At 34.5% G+C, this 22,469-nt stretch overlaps 1 long non-coding RNA gene across 6 annotated transcripts in view; it reads left to right on the top strand.

Annotated features, from left to right (window-relative positions):
* Positions 1-22,469, top strand: part of LOC118144228 (uncharacterized) — a 110,903-nt gene that overhangs the window by 11,401 nt on the left and 77,033 nt on the right. For 2 of the 6 annotated variants that reach the window (XR_013522329.1, XR_013522327.1), the window contains one exon: positions 4,684-4,802. The exons of the other annotated variants lie outside the window; for them this stretch is intronic. This is a non-coding gene — a long non-coding RNA (uncharacterized LOC118144228). The remainder of the gene's footprint in view (positions 1-4,683; positions 4,803-22,469) is intronic. 6 annotated transcript variants of the gene reach the window in all.

The following is a 22,469-nucleotide window of genomic DNA, read 5'->3' as shown; positions in this document are numbered from 1 at the left end:
TTTTTGTAGAGACAGGATTTCACTGTGTTGCCTAAGCTGAGATCGAACTACTGGGCTCAAGAGATCCACTGGCCTCAACCTCCTGGTGGCCCAGGAGTCACCACACCTGGCCACTGATTCGATTTTATTTGGATATATATTCAGAAGTGGAATTACTGAATCATATGGTGTTTCTCTTTTTCATTTTTTGAGAAACCTCCATACTGTTTTCTGTAATGGCTGTACTAATTTACATTTCCACCAGCAGTGTACAAGGGCTCCTTTTGTGCCACATCCTAAACAACACTTATTATTTTTCAACTTTTTAAATAAAAGCTATTATAGTAGGTGTGAGATTAACGTCATTGTGGTTTTAATGTGCACTTTCCTGATGATTAATTACATTCAATATTTTTTTCATAAATGTATAGGACATTTGTATTTTTTCTTTAAAAATGTTTATTCAGGTCCTTTGCATATGTAAAAAGTTGTGTTGTTTTCTTACCATTTAGTTATTCAAGTTCCTTATCTGTTTGCTTATTAACCCCTTATCAGATGTCTGGTTTGCAAATACTTTCTTCCTTTTAAATCAATTTCTCCCAATCAATTATGTTCGATTGATTGCAGTCTTTCCAACAAATGGTACTGGGAAAATTGAATACACATATGCAGAAGAATGAAATTAGTTCCTTATACCATTTGCAAATATCAACTCAAAATAGATTAAAGACCATGTATGACCTGCAACAATGAAACTACTGAAAGAAAACATGGAGAAAAAAGCTTCATGATATTATCTGGCAATGATCTTTTGGATATGACCCTAAAAACACAACTAAAACCAAAAATAGGCAAGTGGGTTATATCAATATAAAAAGCTTCTGCACAGCAGAAGCAAAAATCAATAGAGTAAATAGATAATCTATAACATCATTTCTACAATTTGTTTTACTTTGTTTTTATTTCAGTAACATTTTGGTTTCTTTGTTGTATTAGTTCCTTCTCACATTGCTAATAAAGACATACCAGAGACTGGCTAATTTATAAAGGAAAAAGATTTAATTATTCACAGTTTAGCATGTCTGGGGAGGCCTCAGGAAACTTAATGGCAGAAGGGGAAGCAAACACATCCTTCTTTACATAGCAGCAGCAAGGAGAAGTGCCAAGCAAAAGGGGGAAGAGCCCCCTATAAAACCATCAGATTTCATGAGAACTCACTCAGGATCATGAGAACAGTGTAAGCGTAACTGCCCCCATGATCCAATTACCTCCCACCACGTCCCTCATATGACGTGTGGGGATTATGGGAACTATAATTCAATATGAGATTTGGATGGTGACATAGCCAAATCAGTTCATTTGGTTTCTTATTTTGTAATTACTCTGATATACTGCTTTTACATTAAACAAATATGCAATTAACTATTTCATCATTGTGCTTGTTTGCTTGTATACATTTGTTTTTATATAGTATGTAATTGTTATATAAAATGTATGCATAGAGGAGTATGTTGGATAGGTTTAAGAGATGTGGCTTTTAATTTTAGTGGGTTTTGCTAGATTATTTTCCCAGAAAGCTCTACAGCATTATATTCTCATCACTGGTTTAGAAAATAATTTTCTACCCGTATTAATATTAATACTGGATTTTCATTACTGAAAAAACAATAACAACAACAAATAGAAATCACCTTACTGGTGGTAATATGCTTTGCATCTGTGTGCCCGCCCGAATTGTAACCCCACTGATGGAGGTGGGGACTTGTGGGAGGTGATTGGATCATGGAGGCAGAATTCCCATGAATGGGTTAGGATAATCTCTTTGGTACTGTTGTTGTGATAGTGAATGAGTGAGTTATCATGAGATGTGGTTGCTTCAAAGTGTGTAGCATCTCCCCATCTTCTCCCTCCTACTCGAATCCTGTAACATGTACCTGCTTCCCCTTTGCCTTCTGTGTGATTGTAAATTTTCTGGGGCCTCCCCAGATGCTTTCTAGAATCTATACTCAAGTCAATTTGTTAGGATCTTTCCATTTCAAATCAATTAATGATGATTGAAGAAAGCTACTTGAATTTCATGTATTATACAAACCAAAAATCCTTGGGCCCTTTGTTACTTGGTGGGAAGATTTTTTTTACCCCCCAAATTCTCTCCAGGTATTAGAGTTACAATCTACCAGCCCTAGGGACCAGGAATAATTTGGTCCAATAGCACTGTTGTGTGTTTTGTTGTCCAAGGGTCTTCAAAACCACATGCTTCACTTTCCTGAGGAAGATTGTAAAGATTACAGTACTTCCATCAGTTAATCCTCTAATGTCAATATATTACACTCTATGTCCACTCTGAGATTTCTTTGGCTATTCATTTAAACTGTTATTCTAACAAAATTTAAAACTGCACACCCACAAATATTACAAGTCATAAACTAATGAACTAATAGCTATGACCCATCAAAGATCTATTTAAAGGTTTTTTTTAAAATACGTAGAGTTCAGTAAACACAAATTATCTGAAAAAAGAGAAAGAAAATATATTCTTGTACGAATAATCTACTCTTAGTAATTTTAGATCTTTAATTTGGTCCTGCATGGTACATTCTTTCTTTGAAGTTTGAGTCAATTATAAATTTTAAAGTACTTTGCCAGTCAATTGTCTACTGTCATTCAATTATATATCTATAAATTATATATATGTAGATATATAATATCTATATATATCCATTTACATGTACATTAAACTATACATTATTTTATATGGATATCTGCAACTCAAACTCATTGCCTTGTCAATCATTCCAGCTTTCTCCCCTTTTTGCCTGTGACCTCCCACTCCAACAGTGACAATATGCTTTTCATCATAGGAATTCATTTACCTCACTACCACTATACATATGTGTAGTGATATCAGAGGCCACATAGACGTTCCCTAATGGTTTGTACTTCTGGATATTTTGCAGTTTTGCAGCTAGCATTTGGATTAAAATATATTGAGTTATTTTTGTTTAAGGTGTAAGGTGTGTCTTTAGGGCTTATTCCTTTTTTTTTTTTTTTTTTGACCTATAGTCATTCATTTCTTCTGGCACCATTTGTTGAAAAGAGAAGGCTATATTTTCATCATTGAAAAGTTTTTTTTTCCAATTTTGTCATAAGTAGTTGAGTATATCTCAGTGAGTTTATTTCTACGTTTCTGTTTCTGCCCTTGATTGAGGTATCTATTCCTTTGCTAATCCTATACTGTCTTGATTACCATAACGTCTTGAAATGAGAAAGTACACATTATCCAACTTTGTTCTTTAGTATTGTGATGGCCACTATAGCTTATGCCATTCTGTAAAAATGTTCACACCGTGTAATTGATAATCTGTAAAACAGCTTGCTTATAATTTATTTAGGATTTTATCAAATCAATACATACATTTGGGAATATTTGACAGTGGCATAATATTGAGTCTTTCAATCCATGAACACAGAATATCTTTCCATTTATTTCTTTGCTTTTAATTAGTTTTTTTTTAGTTTTCTACCTGTATATCATGTATATATTTCATTAGTTTTATACCTAAGTATGGAGAGGAATGACTATTGACAGAGGTATTTCCAATTCAATCCTTATATCCTGCAATCATTCTATGTTCACTAGTGGTTGTAAAAGTTTTTGTTTTGTTTTGGTAGATTTTTGGATTTTTGTCTGCAGAGGCAATTAGTGCAAGTGAGAATAAAGATATTTTAATTTCTTCCTTTCTAATTGGAATCCCTTGTGATGGTTTTTTTTTCTTTTTTTGGTTTGTTCATTTGTTTGTTTGTCACATTGCCATAGCACATAATTCAAGTGTAATGTTAGATGGAAGTGGTAAGAAAAGATCATTGCTTTATTCTGATTTTAGGATAAAAGTATCACATTTCCCATCATTAAGTATGAATGTAGGTTTTCATATATCGTTGTTTTCAAGATAAGGAAGCATTCATATCTGTATTAGTTTCCTAAGGATGGTATGACAGATTACCACAGAGTGGCTTTACATGACAGAAATGTAGTCTCTCAAGTTCTGAAGGATAGAGGTTCAAAATCAAGGTGTCAATAGAGCAACAATCCCTCTGAAGACTCTAGGAAAATATCTCTCTTTACCTCCTGCTGGCTTCCGATGATTTCTTCTTATCAGACTTGTTCAACATTGTACTCTAAAGGTGATCTAGAGGTATCTTGTTACAGATAGACCACTATGGGACTATGTAATTATCCAAAAGGGAAACTGGGACAGGTGCTGGCCACTATCGGCTGGACTTGACACACTACAAGAGATGGTGGCTGGAAAAGCTGCCTGTGCTGCTTGAACACGTCATTTGTAAAGGCAAACACACTCCAGGAGATGGAGGCTGGAGAAGTTGCATATACTGTAGCCACTTGGCACTGAAGAATCTCTGCGTGGTACAAGAGTCAGGTGCTGGGCAGATACGAGCACTGAAGGAGCTAGATGCTGCAGGGGTACTAGATAAGCTAGCAAATCACACCAGAACCAGGAAGAACTCTCCTGTTTCTGCAACGTCTCTTCTGTAACTTTTACAAATAAGGCATAACACTATGCAAACTACAAAAATAAGTAAAGAATCAGCTGAATTTTCTTACAGCAGGCAATGAGGGTGAATTTGCAGAATAGAGGGAATCTTTTTATGACTTAATGTTGTCTTTTTTTTTTTCTGAGACAGTGTCTCTCTGTGTTGCACAGGCTAGAGTTGAAGTGGCACAACTCTAGCTCACTGCAGCCTCAAACTCCGGGGCTCAAGTAATCTTCCTGCCTCAGCCTTCTAAAGTGCTAGGATTACAGGTATGAAACACTACATCAGGTCCATTTACCTCAAAAATAAAATGAAGTACAAAGTAATCTAGTTACCTCTCAAGGTTTCTTTGTATTCTGTGTTTTAAAGTACTGTGGTCTTGCAATAGCAGCATGAGAAAATGGAGTAAGAGCACTCTCTTTTCTTTCTTCCTTTCCCTCTCTCAGAATAAGTGAGAAAAACGTGCATAGAATATAGCTCCATAATCCATTTTCATTCTGTTTCTGTCTTCCAATGCAATAATATAGTATTTAGATCTTGGCTTTTTAGTTTATTATATGCAACCAGGAATAGAATGCTACCATAATATAGCAGTTGTATAATTTTAAAATGTGCTACTATGTTTGTATAGCATGAGTCTGCTAAATATACAGTACCTGAAATTTGGAACTTAATGTAGAAACATGATTTTTAATAATTGCATACTATAATTTTTTCACCAACCCTGTGGCAAATCAGATTTACCACCCCTGTTCAAAAATATAGACATTTAGTAAGTCAAGTAAACATCATGAAATGCAGTTTGCTTATTCAGCTTTAGTAGTATTTTTATTCTATTTTATCTACAGACTTTGATTTGGTTCTATAATGGTAGCCATCCATCATAATGATTTTTCAGATAACAGAGTTTAGTTAATATCTTAGTAGAATCTAAGTCCAACTAATTCCATATTAAAATAGAAACTTTGAATGTGAAAATGGATAATAATGATGCTAAACAAGACTCTGTTAACAGCTTCCGTCTGTTACACTAGTTTTGTTTATATAAAAATAATAGAATCACAGAATATTAGTCCTGGAAGGAGACATTTATATTATTTAAAATAATCATCCTTTCTTATGGCTGAACAAATGAAAACCTATTTTCTCAAAGTGAGAAAGTGCTGGGATTTTGAGTGGGGAATTGAGCATTTCTACTTGTTTTGACACAGAACTAGAATTAAACAAAAAATTGTAATATATACAAAGTCCCAATTATCAGTGGCTTAACAAAATACCACTTTATTTTGGATCACATAACATCCAATACAGACGTTTCTGTTCAAGGGACAGCTTTATGTCAATATTCATATATTCTCCTTTGATCTTGTGGCCTGGTTAACCCCTAGAGCTCAGAAGTCATTTGCTCAATCTTACGATCCTCTCAGACAAATAAAGAAACCATGTAGAATGCATGTGTATCTGACATTAATTAGTAAGCATTCAATAAACATTACTGTTTTCTATATAATATTTAATTACACATGAGTTTTATGTAACATATGTAAGTATGTTATATTATACAAGTAATATGTGCATTTTTTCTATGTACCCATCTATCTATCTGTAGTACTAATGGTTAACACTAACATGTGTTTTGATTGCAAAAATAAGACTGGTTGTGATCAACACATACTGAATGCTATATAATCTTGAAAAATACGTATTATACCTATAGGTTCTCACATGATGAAACAAAAGTGGTTCACCTCAATTACAAATTTCTACTATGTTAAGTTGGTGTAGCATCCAGTCAATCACTGTTTGAGAAACTGGTGAAATATGTAGCATTAAAACTGACATGAAAATAAAACTTTAAAATACTAACAAAACAATCTGGTATATGTACCCTGATTGCTTTCATATCATTAATTATTACATTTTCTGTTTATATTTGTAAACTAAAATGGGATGGACTTTTATCTAACATGATAAAAAGATAATTTATGTTATCAAATGATAAAATTTTTTATGATAAAAATCACAATAAGGCCAAATAGGGCCAACGTGGATTAATACTTAAATTTTACAAACTACATTCAAAGACACTGTCAGGTATAACCTCACAGTTAACAATTAAAATTCATTTACTGTTCTGACTTTAAAGGTGAAAAACAGGAGATTCAGAGAGCCAGACACTTCCCTCTGGTTCAGGTAGTAATTAAGCAGTGAAAGGGGAACATATAAGTAAATTATTTTACTCTAAATCCTGTGCACTTAGATTTTTGTCATGCTGATAAAAGCTTGGCTTCTTAAAATTCACTTTAGTGTCTCAGTTGAAGATCAAAAAAATGTTCATATTCTTTTTTTCAGAGAAAGAACATGAAACTCAAATATGTAAAGTGATGTGAACAAGCCTCAAAGATTCCTAACATAGATTGTTTCAGCAAATTTACCCACTCAGTTTTAAACCTGATGCTAACACTAACCTAAACCCTAACCTTGACTGTTATCTAAATCTTTAGATAAAATTAAATCTTTACACAAAAATCCTTAGAAATTATTCTCTAAAATAGCCAGTAGTTTTTCAGCATAAAATCAATCCAAGGAACAGTTGTAAAATTTCTTTTCAGAGAAAATATTCACATTAGTAATAGAAAATAGACTGAGCACTTAAGATTGCTATGGAGTTTTCAAAATAGGAGAAAAATAGTATAAATATATTAGTATTTTGAAATAAAATATCCAAATAACATGAGAAAGGATCTGTACTTTTGTTTACCAGATTTCAGACAAATAAGAACCATATGATAAGTACTGTACAACAGAATCTAAGCAAAAAAAATGCATATAGTAATTTATCAAACTGCATGTTTAATATCACCTAAAACTAGTCATAATCAACTTTGTCTTTTTGTGAAAACTTGAACTTGGGAGAAAACTCCCTTCATATCTAAAAACATTTGTATAAAGATTTAGGTCCTAACAACAAATACAGAATTTAAGGAATGTACCTCTTTTAAAACTTAAAAGAAAAAAATCACAGGTTTTGAAGTGATTACTTTATAGCTCTCATTTTTATCCAACTGTGAAATAATAGTTCCTGGTTTTTATTTTAGTGCCAAAAGAGTGTAGCACATGATATTGTCATTTAATAACAAATACTTTGAATCTCAATCCAAAAATGTATTAATAGAAATTTGATCTTAACCAAAGTTATGGTTGTCATTTTTTCCAAGTTTTATAATTATTTTAGGCACTGAAGACTGAAGTCAACTGATTACCTCTTCACTGAGAGAAGACTCATTATGTAATTGGGATTAAGACCCAGGCTTTTTAATACTGACACCAATATTTCCTATAATGATACTGAGCTACATTTAAGTATTAATGTCATTGTTGTCAATTATGTTAATTTTTATTTCATTTTAGTGCAGAAGGTTATAGCAAGAAGGAAACCAGTTTCACAAATCTATCTGGATTCTTTCACTTAGCCAAACATAGTTCAAATCTAACTGTAGCCAGAAAAATTGAAAACAATATAGAGAGTAAAGATTTGAAATGATATATTACTTTTATCATCTTGGTTTATTTTCCAATATTTACCTAGGTTGAAAGAAATAAAGAGACTTCCCTATTCTCTTAGTTCACCGAAAGGGAATCCCTTTGTGCCAAAACTGAACAGCATTAGATAAAACCATGCTGAGAAAGTGGATGAATTAGGGCTGAATCAGCAGACTCCTCTCCCTATCAGAACTCTGTTCTAGTTCTATGGCTTTCAGCTTCTTAATCTAATTATGACTCTCTGGCACTAAATCCTTCTCCTACAATTTTAAAGATGGAGATCACATATATAATTGATAGTGTAACAACAAATTCAGGCCTCACAAACAGGTCCATCAGATGAAGAGACACTCCTGAAATTCAGTCAACAAGTAGTTTACTGAAATCAGATCCTGACTGGACTGGGGCAAGCATACTTCTCTTTTGTTTCTTGATGAGATTCTGAGAACCTCCAGACCAGTTAGGATTCTGGTATTTACAGCTAAAATTTGATTTGCATTATGAGACAAGAATCAAAAGACAGAGGAATGAAAGTTCTCTGAGTTATTCAGTGAGAGCTAAGAATTATAGTCAGAAGGTAATTATGAATATAACTAAAGTATTAAAAACTTTGCAAGTTTTAAATATATGCTTTTAATTAAATGCTAAACAGCTAATAAAATGAAAATATGTCCATATCATGAGCTTAGAAACATCATTTTAACTAATCACAAAAGATTAATATATTGTATTAGTTTGTTGTCACACTGTTATAAAGAAATACCTGAGACTGGATAATTTAAAAACAAAAGAGGATTAATTGACTCAAAATATATGGAATTTGAACAAACAAAAATGCTTTTCATAAGTATTTAATATCTCTTTGAAATTAGAGAAACGATATTTGGGTGCAGCACTTCAAAAGAGTTATTACTCTGAAAGGGATGGCATTTTCTTAATTAAAAGAGGAAAATGATCCAAACAATTTGTAACGTTAAAATGACTCTAAAAGTAACTAATATTTTCATATTGCACAATTATCTTATGTTTTTGTATGTGAATACATAATACTGTTCCTTTAGTAAAGGTTCATTAAAATGCTACATATTTAGTAATTCTGGTACATTACAAAATAGAGCTGTCTGGCTAGAAATACCTAAAGATAATTGCTAGTCTCTCCGCTTTCTTCAGAAGACTTCATTTTACTATTGTTTTCTAAAAGGAAATTTGTCTATACTTCTGTCACATTCTAGAATGCATTTATTCCTTCTTAAATGTATAATAAAATGTTGTTACAGGGAAATATTCTGGGTAATTAGGAAAAAATCATTTGGTCAGTGAAAAACAAAGCCATTAGGAAATTTAAAATACCACATTTTTTCTTTTCTTTTTTTTTTTAGAGATGGGGTCGTACTATATTGTCCATGCTGGCTTGAAGCCCCTGGGCTTAAGCCTTTCAAGCCTCCCAAGTCGCAGTAGCTGAGACTATAGCTGTGTGCCACTCTGCCAAGCTAGAAATATTTTCTTAATACCACCTTCTATAATTTAATTCCACCGTTATGCAAACATGTGCTAAACTTGCTTCCCTATAAAATGAGAAAAATGATACTGAGATGAATTATAGGAGCAATGACCATTACTTCCTTTTTCCATTTTATTTTATTTTATTTTATTTTTTAACGTCTTATACTTTAAATTCTGGGGAACATGTGTAGAATGTGCAGGTTTGTTATGTAGTTATACATGTGCCTTGGTGGTTTGCTGCATCCATCACCCCGTCATCTACATTAGGTATTTCTCCTAATGCTGTCCCTCCCCTATCCACTCACTCCCTGCTGTCGCCACCCTGGTCCCCTACCCCCCAATAGGCCCTGGTGTGTGATGTTCCCCTCCCTGGGTCCATGTGTTGTGTTTCATTGTTCAACACCCACTTATGAATGAGAACGTGCAGTGTTTGGTTTTCTGCTCTTGTGTCAGTTTGCTGACAATGGTGGTTTCCAGCTTTATCCATGTCCCTGCAAAGGACATGAACTCATCTTTTTATGGCTGCATAGTATTCTGTGGTGTGTGTGTGCCACATTTTCTTTATCCAGTCTATCACTGATGGGCATTTGGGTTGTTTCCAAGTCTTTGCTATTGTGAACAGTGCTGCAATAAACATACATGTGCATGTGTCTTTAAAATAGAATGATTTATAATCTGATAGGGATATAACCAGTAATGGGATTGCTGGGTCTAATGGTATTTCTAGTTGTAGATCCTTGAGGAATTGCCACACTGTCTTCCACAATGGTTGAACTAATTTACACTCCCACCAACAGTGTAAAAGCGTTCTATTTCTCCACATCCTTTACAGCATCTGTTGTCTCCTGATTTTTTAATAATGGCCATTCTAACTGGTGTGAGATGGTATCTCAATGTGGTTTTTGTTGCATTTGTCTAATGACCAGTGATGATGAGCTTTTTTTCATGTTTCTTGGCTGCATAAACGTCTTCTTTTGAGAAATATCTGTTCACTCACTTTTTGATGAGGTTTTTTTTTTTCCTTGTAAATTTATTTATGTTCTTTGTAGACTCTGGATATTAGCTCTTTGTCAGATGGGTAGATTGCAAACAATTTTTTCCATTCTGGTGGCTGCTGGTTCACTCTCTCAACAGTTTCTTTTGCTGTGCAGAAGATCTTAAGTTTAATAGATCCCACTTCTCTGTTTTGGCTTTTGTTGCCATTGCTATTGGAGTCTTAGTAATGAAGACCTTGCCCAGGCCTATGTCCTGAATGATATTGCCAGGGTTTTCTTCTAGGGTTTTTATTGTGTTAGGTCTTATGTTTAGTTCTTTAATCCATCTGGAGTTAGTGTTGTAAGGTGTAAGGAAGGAATTCAGTTTCAGCTTTCTGTATATGGCTAACGGGTTTTCCCAACACCGTTTATTAAATAGGGAATACTTTCCCCACTACTTGTTTTTGTCAGGTTGGTCAAAGATCCTATGGTTGTAGATGTGTGGAATTATTTCTGAGACCTCTGTTCTCTTCCATTGGTCCATAGCTCTGTTTTGGTACCAGTACCATGCTCTTTTGATTATTATAATCTTGTAGTATAGTTTGAAGTCAGGGAGCTTGATGCCTCCAGCATGTTTTTTGTTTTGTTTTGTTTTGTTGCTTAGGAATGTCATGGCTATGCAGGCTCTTTTTGGTTCCATATGAAGTTTAAGGTGTTTTTTCCAATTCTCTGAAGAAAGTCACTGGTAGCTTGATGAGGATAGCATTGAATCTATAAATTACTTCAGGCTGTATGGTCATTTTCACAATACTTATTTTTCCTAACCATGAGCATGGAATGTGTTTTCATCTGTTTGTGTCCTCTCTTATATCCTTGAGCAGTCGTTTGTAGTTCTCCTTGAAGAGGTCTTTCATATCCCTTGCTATTTTTGTCACTAGGTAATTTATTCTCTTTGTATCAGTTGTCAATGGGAATTCACTCATGATTTGGCTCTCTGTCTTTTAGTGGAGTACGGAATTCTTGTGATTTTTGCACATTGATTTTGTACCCTGAGACTGGCTGAAGTTGCTTATCAGCTTAAGGAGATTTTGGGCTGAGATGATGGGGTCTTCTAAATATGCAATCATGTCATCTGCAAATAGAGACTATTTGACTTCCTCTTTTCCTAATTGGATACGCTTTATTTCTTTTTCTTGCCTGATTGCCCTAGCTAGAACTTCCAATACTATATTGAATAGAAGTGGTGAGAGAGGGCATCTTTGTCATGTACCAGTTTTCAAAGGGAATGCTTCCAGTTTTTGCCCATTCAGTACAATATTGAATGTAGATTTGTCAGAAATAGCTCTTATTATTTTGAGATATGTTCCATTGATAGCTAGTTTTTTTAGAGTTTTCAGCATAAAGAACTGGTGAATTTTGTCAAAGGCCTTCACTGAATCTATTGAGATATTCATGTGGTTTTTGTCTTTGGTTTTGTTTATACAATGTAATATGTTCATATATTTGTGTCTGTTGAACCAGCCTTGGATCCAGGGATGAATCCGACTTGATGGGGATGGTGAAACATTTTGATGTGCTGTTGGATTCGGTTTGCCAGTATTTTATTGAAGATATTCACGTCAATGTTCATCATTGATATTGGCCTCAGATTTTCCTTTTTAATTATGTCTCTGCCTGATTTTGGTATCAGGTTGATGTTGGTCTCATAAAATGAGTTAGGGAGGATTCCCTCTTTTTGTATTGTTTGGAATAGTTTCAGAAGGAATGGTACCAGATCCTCTTGGTACCTCTGGTAGAATTTGGCTGTGAACCTGTCTGGTCCTGAACTTTTATTTGGCAGACTATTAATTACTGCCTCAGTTTTAGACCTTATTGGTCTGTTCAGGGATTCAACTTCTTCCTGGTTTAGTCTTTGGAGGGTGTAGGTGTCCAGGAATTTATTCATTTCTTCTAGATTTACTGGTTTATGTGCATAGAAGTGTTTGTTTTAATCTCTGATAGTAGTCAGTATTTCTGTGGGATCAATGGTGGTATCTCCTTTATCATTTTTTATTGCATCTATTTGAATCTTCTCTCTTTTCTTCTTTATTAGTCTGGCTAGAAGTCTATCTATTTTCTTGATTTTTTCAAAAGAAAACTGCTCCTGGATTTATTGAATTTTTTTTTTTTTGGTAAGGTTTTCTTTGTGTTTCTGTCTCCTTAGTTCTGCTCTGATCTTCATTCTGTCTTCTGCTAGCTTTTGAATTTGTTTTATCTTGCTTCTCTAGCTCTTTTAATCATGATATTAGGCTGTCAATTTTAGATCTTTTCTGATTTCCCTTGTGGGCATTTAGTGATATAAATTTCCCTCTAGACACTGCTTTAAATGTGCCAAAATTTCTGGTATATTGAGTCTTTATTCTCATTGGTTTCAAAGAACATCTTTATTTCTACCTTCACTTCAGTGATCAAGTAGTCATTTAGGAGCAGGTTGTTCAGTTTCCATGTAGTTGTGTGGTTCTGAGTGAGTTTCTTAATCCTGAGTACTAATTGGATTGCACCGTGGTCTGAGAGACAGTTTTTTTTTTATGATTTTCATTCTTTTACATTTGCTAAGGAGTGTTTTCCTTCCATGTATGTCATCAATTTTAGAATAAGTGTGATGTGGTTCTGAGAAGAATGTATATTTGGTGGATTTGGGGTGGAGATTTCTGTAGATATCTATGAGGTCCACTTGGTCCAGATCTGAGCTTAAGTTCTGGATATCCTTGATAATTTTCTATCTCGTTGTTCTATCTAATATTGAAAGAAGGATGTTAAAGTCTCTCACTATTATTGTGTGGGAGTTTAAGTCTCTTTGTAGGTCATTAAGAACTTCCTTCATGGATCTGGGTGCTGCTGTACTGGGTGCATATATATTCAGGATAGTTAGCTCTTCTTGTTGCATTGATGCCTTTACCATTATGTAATAAGAAGTTAGACAGCACATGGCAATGATCAGGTATGCCAAATGCAGAAATTCATGTATGGAGATTTCTGGGAGCCTAACTGATTACATTAGGATTACATTAGCATTTCTGTTACCAGATAACCGCAGTAGTCTTTAGGGACATCCATGCATTTTCAGGTAACATGTATAATGTGCAGAACAGAGGTCAAAGCTTACTCAGTTCCAAAGGCATCAAGGGTGTAAAACAAGGACAAAGTGCGTTTATGAAATAGGCCTGGTTGGATAGGGCTAAGGATACTCTCTTCTTACCTTCTACCTTGTTATTTGGCAGGATCTTAATACACTGTTTTCTTCCACTTGGCTCAGTGCAGCAAATGAACTCACAGTGCAAGGGATTAATAGTGAATGTGAATAAGGAAACACTATTGCAGAAAAGTCCTCATTGCATATCTGGTCATATGCAGGTACCAATGTGCACATGGAATCAAAGCTGTCATAATGCTAAAAATTCCTAGGAACTGGAACATTTATTAACTAAATCCCCTCTCCATCATGTCTCCCCCCAACTGCAAAATCTACCTTTGCTTTCCAAATAACTTGTATTGTACCACTCTCACTGATTTGAAGAAATTTTAGAAATGTGCAGTAGGGAAAGTATACTAACAGAAAATAGCTGCACATTGAAGCTGCAAATATCTGAAAAAGTTTTGGAGAATCTTGAATTTTATTCACATGATGTCAGAGATAAGTTATACAATACCTAGACATTTTGACACATAAAGATCTGGCGATGAAATCAGCTAAAAATTCAAGTTGACATTAGTGAACATAAATGAGGATACCTTTTCAAAAGAAGATGATTTGATTATTTAAAAAAGAAATTCACCAGTAAAATTGTTGAAACAGTCTTTAACACTGATCACATTGACAGCCAGCTATAAAAATTATAAAAAGTAGAATTTACTTATTTTTATTGGACCATCACATATTTTGTCAAAGAAGTACTACCATCAAAAACATATCTTAATGTATTTGTGGGTTAAAGATAACTGACTAGTTCTAATTTTCAACTGTATTCTTTAAAAAGATGTCAATTCATAATTGTATTTTTTAAATATAAAATCCAAATAATTCAAAAATGTTTTCACCTGTTTATTTTTTCTACTTTGTTTATACTTTTGTTTAATCATCTTGCTCTTTTATGTTACTCTGTACTCCCTATGTGGCCTTTTATTCTGACACTGACTATAGACCAGTTAGAAACCTCCTGTTTCTCACTTTTTATTCTTTTTAAAATTTTTACTAGGTAAGGACATAATTACATTTGATGTAAATTTGCTTATATTTATTTAATTGGTGTCTGGGACAGAAATATATTTTTACCTTTCTGACCTTTTTTTCTTCTTAACTAATGTCATCTACCAGCTTATTAGAAATGTAGACTATCAGGAGCTATTCCACATCTTTCAACTCAGATTCTCCATTTTAACAACATCCCCAAATGATGCATGTGTGTATTCAGGTATCAAACTCTAGACCAATAGTGCTCAGCCTGACTTGCACATAAGGCAAATCTGAATTTTTGTTAAGTAGCTAGGCATCAGTATTTTTTATATGCTCCTCAGGTGGTTCTAATATATAGCCAGGATGCAACCCACTGCAGACAAACTCCAAGAGGGCAAGACCATGTCTTTGTTAATTCTGTGACTTTCTCAAGGGCCCAATAAATTCTCTTGGTGAAATAATTGAGTGTTTGTCAGACCCAGAATGGCATTTCCTATGCTCCTAGGATATTTGGTTTGATATAACAAGAATTACTAGTTGTTAACTGAATTTTGGGATTTCAATTCTGAAATGCCTTCCTCAGTTATATTCTAAGGCAAACGCTGTGACAGAAACATAAATCCCAGTGACCAGGAATAAAGCATGCTGACCTTGAGTTAGAGCTGACAGTGGCCTTTTCTTTATGAAAATAATAGCTTTTGTCGCTCACCTTATGAGATGAAACCAAAAATATAAATAACCAAGAATTCTGCAAATACAAAGTGTTTTTTATGTAAGAACAAAACTACCACGTCATCAATATTGTTTCACAGAACAGAGTATATATTCACAGAAAATAGAAACTAAAATCTACAGAACTATATGTATGCAAGGACCCAAAGCTGAGTTTTCTTTGTCCTTAATTTCTACACATTTCTCATCCTTGAGAATACTTTCAACATGCACAATAAATGTCACATGTGGTTCTTTGCTTCCTTTCCCTGTAACCTTCCTCACTAAGGTAAATAAAATATCAATTTTAATGTAAGTTGACATAAAATATTAATATTTCAGATTGTAAAAAAATCACAGAAATGCATTAGTTATAATTCAGTTGAGTATTATTGGGATGACATCCTCAGTGTAAAACTAATTAGGTGTAAATTGTCCCTTGGCAATGTAACATACAAATTAATTCATATCACCTTTATATTTTTTGGCTAGCAGTTTCTAAGTATTTCTACATATAAATATCATGGACTTGTAACAAACTCCTTGTAAAAACATCTGTTGTAATTTTTCCCACAAGTTTCTCCTCTTTAAAAATTTGGAAAATGGCTAATACAGTAATATCTAGGGCTGCCATACTGACATGATTTATGCTTTGCAATCATAAAATATTTTATCTAGACAACTGAATTTTAAGTAGTTGAATATTAGAAAATTTTATCCCACTTAGGAATAAGTTCACAGTGACAGAATATATTTCCCTGGTGAGTCCAGACATTGTCAGTGAGGAAAGGCTTTTAGTTGCTCCCAGTCTGGGCTTGAATCTCTAAAGAAAAAGGCACTTACTAAAACTATTATCAGTGTCATTTAAGATATATGGCTCTGACTACCAGTACTTTCTCTATTTTTCACTTCAAATATGAGCAAATAAGAGCTATTCCTCTCCCAGACAATCTGGGAATCTTTCTTAAAGTGGGAAAAGCTGAACAAGAGAAAGAGAATCAAGGATCTCTCAATTTTTGTTGGGAGAAGGGGTCATTTTTTGTGATTTGATTTTTAAATTTTGCTTTCATTCAAAATTGCCACTCAAGTCAAATTTTTCCTTACATACTGTATTAATTTTATTTAAAAATCTTGAAATTCACTGGAGATCAAAAAATACACATTTCATTTGTATTTCTTTCCAGATTAGCACTTTATCTAGTGGTTTATGGTAGAAAACTGGTCTTCCATTGAGTAGACGCAAAATGCCTTAAATAAAATGGATATTTGTGAACAAACCTCTTAAGGCTACAGATTGATCATTTTGGTTTGTTTCTTTGAGAAGCTCAGGAGAGTTTTGTGACTTACTAGCTGAGGAGTAATTTATTTATTGCTGACAGCTAGGTTCTGAGCAAGCAACCAACACAAATAACAATGTGGAATGGCACTAAATAAAGATTACCAGGATATTATGTCTTTCCCCATGATGTTTGGGAGTCAACTAGTGAAAAACTGATTTGAATTAATACTTTATATCAGATTGTCACACCTGGGACACCAAGTGTTCAGAGTATTCCAAAAGACTCCTATGTCATTTGAATTTCAAAGAGAAAAAGGAGAAAACATAACACTAGTTTAGTTAGGTCTAAAGCTCTGATAACTGCAGGAGGTAAATAACTCTGTTGGAAGACTGAGAAATAGGAAGAATATTGACACAATTAGAGCACAGTGCAGGTTTACCCTATATAAAGTCTGTGTATGAATAAATACAGGTAATGGCATTAGGACTAGAAGAAATACAAACATGCAATTATAAGGTTAATCTTTACTGCCTTGGCCATAACTCAGACACAGTTTAAACAGTACACTGCCTTTGCATTTCTGTGATCAGTTTCTAATATAAAACTCACTTCCTGTATAACAAGGTCAAAGCTTGCTTCCAGTATGACCCTGAAGTTACCTGGACAAGAAGCCCTAAATCAAGATATCTGTTGTGTAGAGACATTAAGCAAGAGAATATTTTTATAAAAATGAAAGACATCACAATAAAAATACACTATTTGCTATTTTTTTAACTTTGTATTGCTTGTTTACATAGTCATATAACTTGTTTTCAAATAGTGTGATATGGCCTTTTTCTCAAATGGCTATAAAGCAAAGGAAGATACCTGCTATTGATTTTTATTGTTAATTTAAAAAGAAAATGCGTAATTCATTATGTAAAAAGTGTGGATTTGATTAAATCAATTCAGTTTCTTCCTAATGATGTCAGTAGCCATTTTTGTATCTGATATTGCTACCTTTTTCTCCACAAGATTTTTTTTTCTTTTTTTTCCTTTGAGACAGAGTCTTGCTCTGTCACCCAGGCTGGAGTGCAGTGGCGCAATTTCAACTCACTGCAATCTCCACCTCCCATAAGACATTTTAAATTTAGCTTCACAGACTTAAAAACAAGTAACTAGAAAATACTCAAAACTGAATTCTAGTTTTATATATAAATGTGCAGTTAAACAAATCTGATTTCATTTCTAGTTTTCCCTGTATACATTCTATGACCTTAAAATTACTCAACCTCAATGATCATTTTTCACCTCATCTGTAAATTACACATTATTAGAGTTCTCCAGTGGATAGCTTTTAATTTTAATTTTGATAATTAAATTACATAATTTATAATGAATAACTAAATAGAGGTGTATTAGTTCATTTTTATGGTGCTATGAAGAAATACTTGAGACTGGGTAATTTATAACGAAAAGAGGTTTAATTGACTTACAGTTCAGCATAGCTAGGGGGGCCCTCAGAAAACTTAAAATCATGGCAGAGGGGCAGTAGACATGCCCTTCTTCACATGTCAGCAGGAGAAAGAAGTGCAGAGTAAAGGGGGAACATCCCCTATAATACCCATCACATGTCCTGAGAAGTCACTCACTATCATGTGAAGAGCATGGGGGACCTGTACCCATAATTTAATCACTGCTCAGGAGATCTGTCATCTCCCAACACAATTTGGATTACAATTCAAGATGAGATTTGGGTGGGAACATATAGCCAGACCGTCCCAATAGGGCCTTATCTGTGGAACTTTAGTAATCTCTTAACCACCAATAGTGTTGTTATTGGCACTATAACTACTACTATCATTAATACTAACTTTGGTATCACTGGTTAGTGTTGAATAAGTACTTGATTTGTGCACGGATTATGTACATGTCTTTTTAGATATGTACAATCTTTTTTTTTTTTTTAAGGCTCTCACTCTATCACCCAGGCTGGAGTGCATTGGCCTGATCTCAGGCCACTGCAACATCTGCCTCTTGAGTTCAAGCAATTCTGTTGCCTCAACCTCCTGAATAGCTGGGATTACAGGTGCCTGCCACCACATCCAGCTAATTTTGTGTTTTTAATAGAGTAGGCCAGGCTGGTCTGAAACTCCTGACCTCAGGTGGTCTGCCTGTCTTGGTCACCCAAAGTACTGGGATTATAGGAGTGAGCCCCCACACCCATCTCACAATGCTGTTTGATGTGGGTACCTTGCCTACAATGAAAAGCATGAAGCTTTAAAGTGATTATAAAAGTTTCTGGAAACCCCACAATCACATAATAAGAAAACCAGAACAAAATAGTAGACAACTTGAGTGTTAAACCTATTTACCCATATCGCTGTCCCCACCCCCAACAATTCCTTAGACTTACTCTCCTGATATAATTGTCTATTCCCTGAGTTTCCTTTAATATAAACACTTCTTGCAGGTATTATTAGATTAAATGTTTGCATGTAACTTTTGCTGTCCATGCAGTTAAAGTAACATTTGCCTTGAAACTGTAAGGTTCAGAAATGCTATGTTCAGAATCAAACTCCTAACATATTCATTATTGATAAATACAAATGAATAAAGAAAATTAGAAATAATAAGAATTTTACACCTGTTATTTGATCTCTGCTTTCTTTAAGATGCCAATTAAAACCATTTTTAATAATGAGTCAATATTAGTGAATGGACATCCTGTAATGCAGAATACTTCTCCTTTGTTTTATCTAAATCACCCCATTGGAAATTTTTAGAACTTTCATTTAATCTCATTGTATAATTGTCTGCATGTAACATGGTGCTCGTGACTATTATACACTGTGGGGTACTCCTGTGGCACCTGTCTCATTGTTAGCACAAAAGAACTATAACCTTTGGTGAAAAATATTAAAAGAAACTTCTAACTTTAAAACTTGTCAAACAAAGGAATTCACTCATTTTTCCTTAAAAAAAAAAACTTCTAATAAACACTGGGGTCTATTGGGGGGAAAAGGGGAGGGCCAGTGGGAGGGGGAGGTGGGGAGGGATAGCCTGGGGAGAAATGCCAAACGTGGGTGAAGGGGAAAAGGAAAGCAAAGCACACTGCCATGTGTGTACCTACGCAACTGTCTTGCATGCTCCGCTCATGTACCCCAAAACCTAAAATCCAATAAAAAATTAAAAAAAAAAAAAAACTTAGAAAGTGTAAAGAAGGGATCCAGTTTCAGCTTTCTGCAATTGGCTAGCCAGTTGTCATGACAACATTTATTAAATAGGGAATTCTTTACCCACTGCTTGTTTTGGTGAGGTTTATCAAAGATCCGATGATTGTGGATGTATGGCATTATTCCTGAGGCCTCTGTTTTATTCCACTCGTTTATATCTTGGTTTTGGTACCAGTAACATGCTGTTTTGATTACTGTAGGCTTTTGGTAGTATAGTTTGAAATCAGATATCATGATGCCACCAGCTTTCTTTTTTTTTTGCTTAGGATTGTCTTGCTATGTGGGTCCTTTTTTGGTTCCATATGAAGTTTAAGGTTTTTTTTTTCAGTTCTGTAAAGAAAGTCAGTGTAGCTTGATGGGAATAGCATTGAATCTAGATATTACTTTGGGCAGTATGGCCGTGTTCATGATACTGATTCTTCATAACCTTGAGCATGGAATGTTCTTCCATCTGTTTGTGTCCTCTCTTATTTCCTTGAGCAGTGGTTTGTAGTCCTCCTTGAAGAGGTCCTTCACATCCCTTGTTAGTTGCATTTCTAGGTATTTTATTTTCTTTATAGGAGTTGTGAATGGGAGTTCATTCATGATTTGGCTCTCTGTCTATTAGTGATGTATAGGAATGCTTGTGATTTTTGCACATTGATTTTGTATCCTGAGACCTTGCTGAAGTTGCTTATCAGCTTAAGGAGATTTGGGGCTGAGACGATGGGGTTATCTAAGCATACAGTCATATCACCTGCAAATAGATATAATTTGACTTCCTCTTTTCCTACTAGAATACCACTTATTTCTTTTTTTTTTTTGCCTGATTTCCCTGGTCAGAACTTCCAATAATATGTTGAATAGGAGTGGTGAGAGAAGACATTCTTGTCCTGTGGCAGTTGTCAAAGGGAATGCTTCCAGTTTTTGCCCATTCAGTATGATATTGGCTGTGAGTTTGTCATAAACAGGTTTTATTATTTTGAGATATGTTCCAGCTATTTCTAGTTTATTGAGAATTTTTAGCATAAAGCACTGTTGAATTTTGTCAAAGGCCATCTCTGCATCTATTGAGATAATCATGTTGTTTTTGTCTTTAGTTTTGTTTATGTGATAGATTATATTGCATATGTTGATCCAGCCTTGCATCCCAGGGATGAAGCCTACTTGATCATGATCTTTCTGATGTGCTGTTAGATTCGGTTTGCCAGTATTTTATTGAGAATTTTCGCATCAATGGTCATCCTGAATATTGGCCTGAAATTTTCTTTTTTAGTTGTGTCTCTGCTAGGATTTGGTATCAGTATGATGTTGGTTTAAAGACTTAAACATAAGACCTAACACCATAAAAACCCTGGGAGAAAACCTAGGCAATACCATTCAGGACATAGGCATGGGCAAAGACTTGATGACTCAAACACCAAAAAGCAATGGCAACAAAAGCCAAAATTCACAAATAGGATCCAATTAAACCAAAGAGCTTCTGCACAGCAAAAGAAACTATCATTAGGGTGAACCAGCAACCAACAGAATGGGAAACAATTTTTGCAATCTACCCATCTGACAAAGGGCTAATATCCAGAATCTACAAACGAGTTAAAGAAATTTACAAAAAAAAAAAACCTCTTCAAAAAGTGGGTGAAGGATATGAACAGACACTTCTCAAAAGAAGACATTTATGCAGCCAAGAAACATGAAAAAATCTCATCATTCCTGGTTATTAGAGAAATGCAAATCAAAACCACATTGAGATACTATCTCACACCAGTTAGAATGGCAATCATTAAAAAATCTGGACACAATAGCTACTGAAGAGGATGTAAAGAAATAGGAACACTTTTAGACTGTTGGTCAGAGTACAAATTACTTCAACCATTGTGGAAGACAGTGTGGCAATTCCTCAAGGATCTAGAACTAGAAAGACCATTTGACCCAGCAATCCCATTACTGAGTATATACCCAAAGGATTATAAATGATTCTGTTATAAAGACATGTGCACACTCAATGTATTTTGTGGCACTGTTCCCAATAGCAAAGACTTACAACCAACCCAGATGCCCATCAATAATAGAATGCATAAAGAAAATATGGCACATATACACCATGGCATACTATGCATCCATAAAAAAGGATGAGTTCATGTCCTTTGCAGGGATATGGATAAAGCTGGAAACCGTCATTCTCAGCAAACTGACACAAGAACAAAAAACCAAACACAGCATGTTCTCACTCATAAATGGGTGTTGAACAATGAGAACACATGGACACAGAAGGGATCTATTACACACCAGGGCCTGTTGGGGGTTGGAGGGCTAGGGAAGGTATAGCAGGGGTGGGAGGATTGGGAAGGGATAGCATTAGGAGAAATAACTAATGTAGATGATGGGGCAATGGATGCAGCAAACCACCATGGCATGTGTACACCTATGTAACCTGCATGTTCTGCACATGTTCCCCAGAACTTAAGGTATATAAAAAAAATCTTAGGAGTATCTGTGTAGATATTAATGGGTTGGA

This window comes from Callithrix jacchus, chromosome 9 (genome assembly GCF_049354715.1).
Source record: "Callithrix jacchus isolate 240 chromosome 9, calJac240_pri, whole genome shotgun sequence".
In the NCBI taxonomy this organism is placed as follows: Eukaryota; Metazoa; Chordata; class Mammalia; order Primates; family Cebidae; genus Callithrix; species Callithrix jacchus.
This window is presented reverse-complemented; position numbering and strand designations above follow the sequence as displayed.